We start from the raw sequence: 8,584 nt of genomic DNA on the forward strand, positions 1-8,584 counted from the left end.
GGGACAGGTAAAATTGAGAACCATGAGGAAAGGCCTCGGATAGTATTCTGTGCATTAGCCTTTTGGCACTTGGTAGCTGTAAGGAGTCCAGATATTATTTCTACACCTGTTAAAATATATTTGTACCCAGCAGAGGATTTTAAAGGACCAATGTAATCAATTTGCCAAGTAGACCACAAAGTTTTCCCCTCTTTAATGTGTAAAGGTGGTGCTTTGGCAGGATGGTCCATCTGCAATTTTAATTTACACTGGGGGCACTCAGTGAGGATGGTTTCACATGTTTTCCTACTGAGAGGCCATCCCCGGCTTTGGGCTGAAAAGTAAAGTGCTTCTCGACCTGTGTGGCCTAATTTTTGATGTAACCATTCTCCCAGTCGATACCATGTGGGGTCTGAGGAATCTTCAATATCTATTTTCCTAATTTTTGTCAATTCATCCACCCTTTGGTTCCAATTTGTAGCTGGTTTATTGTCATTAGCGTGAGCTTTTACCCATCCTATTTGGAATGGTGTTTTTCTGGCTATGGTCAATAGTAATTGCCAGTCTTCAGTTCTCCAGATTGGTGATTTATTTATCTCCCAGTTTAGGGCTTCCCATTGACAAAGCCACTGTGTGGCACCTGCCCAGACAGCATAAGAGTCTACATAAATGGCTTTTGCTTCATTTTGTGCTGCCAAAACAACTGCTCTTAACTCTCCTACTTGAGCACTGCCTTCACCCTCTTCAATAACTTGTTTGCCTGTTTTGATTTCTAATGCAACAGCTTTATATTGCCATTTACCATCCACTCTTTTTGCCGAGGCATCAGAAAACCAGACACCCTCGGTTGGTGAATCTTCAGTGAAGGGAGGTGCATCTAAAATTGGTGAAGGTTTGAATGGTTGTTGTAATGCTAGGGGGTCAGTATTAATAGGCATTTGTAATTTAGAAACTTTTGTGTGTCCTTCAGTTAATTGCATTTCATCTGCCACACCCACTAGATAGGCATACCATTTTCTAATTGTAGGTTTTTGTGCAATTCCCTCTGGGGGAGCAGTCCCTTTTAGGATTGTGTCTAATAAATTAAAGGGACCTCTGGTCTGAACAGCTTGTTCTTGACGTATTTTCTCAACTTGTTTAACTGCACGGACTAGAGACAAAAGACCCTTTTCCCACTCTGAGTATCTTTGTTCAGTCTCTTTAAATGCAGTTGAGCTAAACAGTAAAGGTCTCTTTGGCCCATCAGGGCCGATTTGAAATAAGTTACAATAAGTACCATGTTCTGCAAAACCCCATTCTGCTATAATAGGGTCACGAGGATGAACAGGTCCTAGGGATTGATATGTTTTTAATTCCAGTATTAGAGTTTTAATTGCTTCTTCATGTTCTGAATCCCATCTCCACGATTTTCCTTTTCGTAAAAGTGAATAAAGTGGGCGGGCAATGATGGAGAATCCAGGTACATGTTTTCTCCAATATCCTAAAGTGCCCATTAGCTGTTGTAATTCTTTTTTAGATTGGGGCATTTCTGATTGTTCTATTTTATTTAGAGTATCTGGTGGGATTGCTGCACTTCCAGCAATCCACCAAGTGCCCAGGAATTTTACTTCTTTACTTGGTCCCTGACATTTTTCAGGTGGAATTTCAATTTTTGCTTCATGCAATGTTTGCCAAACTGTTGCTGCCACTTCTCCCACCTTGTCAGGAGAGGGTCCTCCGATTAGAATATCATCTATATACTGATACAGTTTTACATCTGCAGGGAGTGAAACTGTCTGTAAAAGTTCAGCAAGTGCAGCATGGGCAATTGTGGGTGAGTGTTTATATCCCTGTGGGAGCCTGTTAAAGGTATATTGGATACCTTCCCATGTGAATGCGAATTTTTCTTTATCTTTTTCCCTTAAAGGGACCATGAAAAACATGTCTTTTACATCTAGCACTGCCATCCAAGGATGTGCAGCGGCTTGCAGTGTAGCAGTTAAAGCTGCAATGTTGGGAACTGCCGCTGTCAATGGGGCTGTACTGGCATTTAAACGCCGATAATCGACTGTTAAACGCCACCTCCCATCTGGTTTGCGGACTGGCCAGACAGGAGAATTGTATGGGGAGTGAGTTCGGGAAATAATCTGCCGTTTTTCTAAGTCTGCAATTACTTCAGAAATTCCAGTTCGTGCTGTAGCAGAAATTGGGTACTGTGGGACATTAGTAATTTTTGATTCGGGAAGTGCTGGAGCTGCACGGAGTACACGCACTGTGGCAGTTTGTTGATTTTTATTATGGCTGGGGTTGGCAATTGAGCCAAAAGACCACAGACTGCCGTCTGGCAAACGCCAGGTCCGGCCGTTCAGTGCATCAAAACCCAGGATATTTTCATAATGCTCCTTGATCGCAAAGCGAAGAGATGTTACACGTTTTTCGCCAGGGAGCAGTAAATTAACTTTTGCTGTCTGGCACACAGTGCTAATTCCTGTGACTCCGGTAATTTTAACCTTTCGCCGGCCAGGTCGTATGCCTAGCTTATTGGCATCTCGCTGTGTAATTATTGAAATTTGTGCACCCGTATCAATCAAAAATTTTATTAATTGATTTTGAGGACCAACTGGAATTAAAATGTAAGGGCCGTTCTCATTTATCCACTGATAAGCTTCTACTTGCCGGACTGGCAGGCCCAGTTGCCGTCCGGACCTTATCAGTTTTTTGATCCTGTGCTTTGCAACTGATCCTCTTGAGGGAGGAAAGGGTTATCTTTTTTTTCTCTGGGAGCTGGCGAAGGGGGGAGGGGGGGGGTTGGAGCATTTGGAGCGATACCTTTTTGAAATGACTGAATCAGACTCAGAATGACGCCGCTAGGCTGTCTCTGAATCGCGGTTCTAGGAATTCCTAGTGACAATGCTTGCTTCCACAGTTCATTTCTCCACTCCTGACCCCTACGTTGTCGGTCAGAGGGTTTTTGTTCCTGAGAATTATTTTGATGCAATTGTTTAATTTGCCTAACAGTGCAACCTACATTTTTTGTTTCATTGGGAATTTCATCCCATCCCATTTCTCGGGCATGATTTACAGTTTCATGTACTAAAGTTGCCCAAGTGGGTAATACTCTTGGTTCTAATTCTTCTTCCCCACTATTTCCAATAGTTTGTGTTAGATTTACCAATTCATTATAATTTAAGTCTCTCTGGATCTCATCCCGTTTTGCAATGAGAAAAGGTTTGAGCATGGCAGGGGCTCCTTTTATCAGTACTTTAAGTATAGCAGGAGCTACAGTTGCCGAAAGAGGAACATCAGTAGGTTTACGCTGATGCATGGCTTGAATACAGGCAGCTTTTGTAAAAGCTGCAGGGAGGTCATTTAGAGATTTGATAGGTATTAACAGAGGTTCTCCTCTCTCTAAGGCATCAATGCCACCAGCCCAATATGCCACTCTGCTTGTTAGTGAGTGGGGATCATTCGGGGGGTTGGGACCAGCATCCAAAAAGACACCAGGACCCCAATATCCACTGGCTTCATTGCCATCTAGTAAAATTCTATCTCCCCCGTTTAGAGAAACTCTCCATAGGTATTCAGTTTCAGTTTCTCCAGGCTTACGGCCGTAACGATCTTGTAAATGAGCTATTTGAATTGGATCAAAAGGGGTTGTTTTGCTGATGCGACTTCTCACACCACCCCGAGGTCCTGTTGTTTCCTCTGTTTTAATAATTGGTCTGACTGCAAGAGGGGGAGACTCAGGCGGCTGCAAATAATTATTTTCGTCTGAGTCGTCATTATGTGTATCACTCCAAATGTTACCATCCCAGTCTTCAGGGGACACAATTAATTTTCTGATTTGAACAATATCAGGGGGGTTTGGAGACTGCATTAGCATCATTTCAACGCGTTCCCCCAGTTTTTGTTGTTTCAATTGGGATTCCTTAAGTTGCTGTTGCAGCTGCTCTATTTTAATCGATAACAGCAGATTGGTGGATTTGTGCCCTGTAATCTCATCTTGTAAATTTTGTATTTTACGATTAACTTTCTCTCGTTCATGACAGGCAGCTTCCAGGCACACTCCCAACATTTTACAAATCATACCTTTATTTTTTCCAAATTTAGTTGCACCTCGAGCAATAGTTAACTGTTTTTCTACCTCTTCCCAGTTGTGCCAATTATTATAAGCCCAATCCTCTGGGAAGGTGGGATTTGGTTGGATACCGTGTTTTTGTAAGTATTTGGTGATTTTGCTTGTCATCCTGCCGACTACGCCAATTTGTCGCGGATGAAAGTATTGACACGGTAATATTTAGTAAGAAGTCTAGGTTTATTAATAACTAACAGCAATTTGTTATTATAAAATAATTCAGAAATACTAAAAGAAAGAAAACCGACTTATTCAGATTCTCAAATGACAAGATTCACACTAACTTACTTAACGGTACCTATATATATACACATATATACACATGCATGCACATAACAAAATGGACAAACATACAGAAACAAAGGTGTTTGGATTCAGTGGAATGAACACAGAACAGACATACACACACAGAAACAAGGGTACGTACCCACACACACACACACACACACAGAGTAAAGAGAAGCTAGCTCAAAGAAAATTTCCCTCTTGAGTTTAGAGCAAATACTCACAATGCCTTGGCATTCCTCAACGGGCGATAATTGAGACTCAAGCGGGGGACTTCGCCCTGGCCTTCCGTCTGGAGCAGACGACACCTTAAGGGTTTGGTACCTGAGAGGCGTCCCAGCTCAGGGGAGATGCTGGTCACAGGCCCACTGCGATCCAGGAGAGCTCAAAGGGTCTCCCTGGTGGTCGCCATTTATAGGGTCCAAGATAATTGACTTTTGTCAAATGCCTTCTGGTGCCTTCCAGCAGTTACAAAAGAATTTGATTAATGTGCGACTCTGTTATTGTTCCCATTTGACCACATCCCAGGCACAGGTGTGCCAGGCCCTGAGGAGTTGATGGGCCATTTTAACCATTTCCGAGCAATCGGGAGGGGCAGGAGCCAGGCTCGTTAACATTGTCAGTCCTTATCTCCACAGACTGGTGTATAGCTCGGGGGATGTGGGTGGAATCGCACCTAGCACCAAGCAGCCCAACAAGAGGGGCGGGGGGGGTAAGGATTGCACCACCACACATGGCCACCACTGACCTGCTCCCCACTGTGACATGTCCCATACAGTAACATGATCACTACTGACATGCTGCCCACTGTCACATGGCCCCACAGTGACGTGGACACCACTGACTTGCTGCCCACTGTGACTGGCCACCACAGTGACATGGCAACCAGTGGAGTGTTGCTCATTGTGACATGGCCACAACTAGTCTGCTGCCCACTGTGACATGACCTCACAGTGACATGGCCACCACTGACCCGCTGACCACTGTGACATGGCCCCCACAGTGACAAGGCCACCACTGACCCGCTGACCACTGTGACATGGCCCCCACATGACATGGCCCCCATAGTGACATGGCCACCACTGACCTGCTGCCCACTGTGACATAGCCCCCATAATGACATGGCCACCACTGAGCTGCTGCCCACTGTGACATGGCCCCCATAGTGACATGGCCACCACAAACATGCTGCCCACTGTGACAAGGCCCCCACAGTGACATGGTCACTACTGACATGCTGCCCACTCTGACATACCCCCCACAGTGACATGGCAACCAGTGGCCTGTTGCTCCTGTGACATGGCCACAACTGATCTGTGTGATAGACAGTAAACTGTTTGTTCATCAAATTCCATTGAAGATACTGGGAGCTCGTGACATGTTATTCCATAAACTATGTTGGCCTAAGCTTAATCTTAACTATTACACTGTGTAACGACTAACTGACTGTAAGTGCTTATCTAAGTTGAAATGCTGAAGCAAGGACTCCTACTAGGCAAAAGACTGAAAAGAGGGAGAAAGGGAAGAAGGACAAAGGGGAGAAAGACAAAGGGAAGAAGAAAAAAAAAAAAAAAAAAAAAAAAGAGGGGGTAGTGTCTATATTCTGTAAGATATAAACAAAGACTTTGTGAGCCACTCTCAGGAAAGTAGGAAATACGAGAAGCTGGTGACGTGAGGAAGACCCGGATGGAGCGACCCCCTAGCTGCAAAGTGCGCAGATGCAGGATACACCTCTCAGAGAGACCCGATAACGGAAGGCGGAGGATATAAAAAAGACGGACCCTCGGGAAGTGGGCGCGCGCCGTTGGTGGAGCAGGGACTCCCCGGCCGCCCAGCGCTGTTTTGCTTATTGCCGCTTGCTAAAATAAATAATTGAAATTTAATTTGTCCTAACTTGCATCATTTTGGCAAGATAGTCTATAACAATCTGCTGCCCACTGTGACATGACCTCACAGTGACATGGCCACCACTGACCCGCTGACCACTGTGACATGGCCCACACAGTGACATGGCAACCACTGACCTGCTGCCCACTGTGACATGGCCCCCATAGTGACATGGCCACGACTGACCTGCTGCCCACTGTGACATGGCCTCCACAGTGACATGGCCACAACTCACCTGCTGCCCACTGTGACATACCCCCCACAGTGACATGGCAACCAGTGGCCTGTTTCTCCTGTGACATGGCCACCACTGATCTGCTGCCCACTGTGACATGACCTCACAGTGACATGGCCACCACTGACCCGCTGACCACTGTGACATGGCCCCCACAGTGACAAGGCCACCACTGACCCGCTGACCACTGTGACATGGCCGCAACAGTGACATGGCCACCACTGACCTGCTGCCCACTGTGACATGGCCCCCATAGTGACATGGCTACTACTGATCTGCTCCCCACTGTGACATGACCTCACAGTGACATGGCCACCACTGACCCGCTGACCACTGTGACATGGCCCCCATAGTGACATGGCCACAACTGACTTGCTGCCCACTGTGACATAGCTCCAACAGTGACATGGCAACCTGTCGCCTGCTGCTCACTGTGACATGGCCACCACTGACCTGCTGCACACTGTGAAATGACCTCACAGTGACGTGGCCACCAGTGACCCGCTGACCACTGTGACATGACCCCCACAGTGACATGGCCACCACTAACCTGCTGCCCACTATGACTGGCCACCACAGTGACATGGCCACCAGTGGACTCTTGCTCATTTTGAAATGGTCACAACTGATCTGCTGCCCACTATGACATGACCTCATAGTAACTTGGCCACCACTGGCCTGCTGCCCACTGTGATATACCTTCCACAGTGACATGGCAACCATTGTCCTTTTGCTCCTGTGACATGGCCACCACTGACCTGGTGCACACTGTGACATGACCTCACAGTGACATGACCACCACTGATCTGCTCCCCACTGTGACATGGCCCCCACAGTGACATGGCCACAACTGACCTGCTGCCTACTGTGACATGGACCACATAGTGACATGGCCACCACTGACCTGCTGACCACTGTGACATAGCCCCCACAGTGACATGGCCATCACTGACCTGCTGCCCACTGTGACATGGCCCCCATAGTGACATGGCCACAACTGACTTGCTGACCACTGTGACATAGCCCCCACAGTGACATGGCCACCACTGACCCGCTAACCACTGTGACATAGCCCCCACAGTGACATGGCCATCACTGACCTGCTGCCCACTGTGACATGGCCCCCATAGTGACATGGCCACAACTGACCTGCTGCCCACTGTGACATAGCCCCCACAGTGACATGGCCACCAGTGGCCTGCTGCTCACTGTGACATGGCCACCACTGACCTGTTGCACACTGTGACATGACGTCACAGTGACATGGCCACCAGTGACCCGCTGACCACTGTGACATGGCCACCACAGTGACATGGCCACCACTGACCCGCTGACCACTGTGACATGGCCCCCACTGTGACATGGCCACCACTAACCTGCTGCCCACTGTGACTGGCCACCACAGTGACATGGCCACCAGTGGACTGTTGCTCATTGTGACATGGCCACAAATGATCTGCTGCCCACTGTGACATGACCTCACAGTGACATGGCCACCACTGACCCGCTGACACCTGTGACATGGGCCCCACAGTAACATGGCCACCACTGACCTGCTGCCTACTGTGACGTGGCCCACATAGTGACATGGCCACCACTGACCTGCTGCCCACGGTGACATGGCCCCCACACTGACATGGCCAGCACTGACCCACTGCCCACTGTGACATGGCCCCCACAGTGACATGGCCACCACGGACCTGCTGCCCACTGTGACATGGCCCCCATAGTGACATGGACACCACTGACCTGCTGCCCACTCTGACATAGCCCCCACAGTGACATGGCAACCAGTGGCCTGCTGCTCACTGTGACATGGCCACCACTGACCTGCTGCACACTGTGACATGACCTCACAGTGACATGGCCACCAGTGAACCGCTAACCAGTGTGACATGGCCCCCACAGTGACATGGCCACCACTGACCCGCTGACAACTGTGACATGGCCCAACAGTGACATGGCCACCACTAACCTGCTGCACACTGTGACTGGCCACCACAGTGACATGGCCACCAGTGGACTGTTGCTCATTGTGACATGGCCACAACTGATCTGCTGCCCACTGTGACATGACCTCACAG

The sequence above is a fragment of the Strix aluco genome, unplaced genomic scaffold, assembly GCF_031877795.1.
Source record: "Strix aluco isolate bStrAlu1 unplaced genomic scaffold, bStrAlu1.hap1 HAP1_SCAFFOLD_80, whole genome shotgun sequence".
Lineage (NCBI taxonomy): Eukaryota > Metazoa > Chordata > Aves > Strigiformes > Strigidae > Strix > Strix aluco.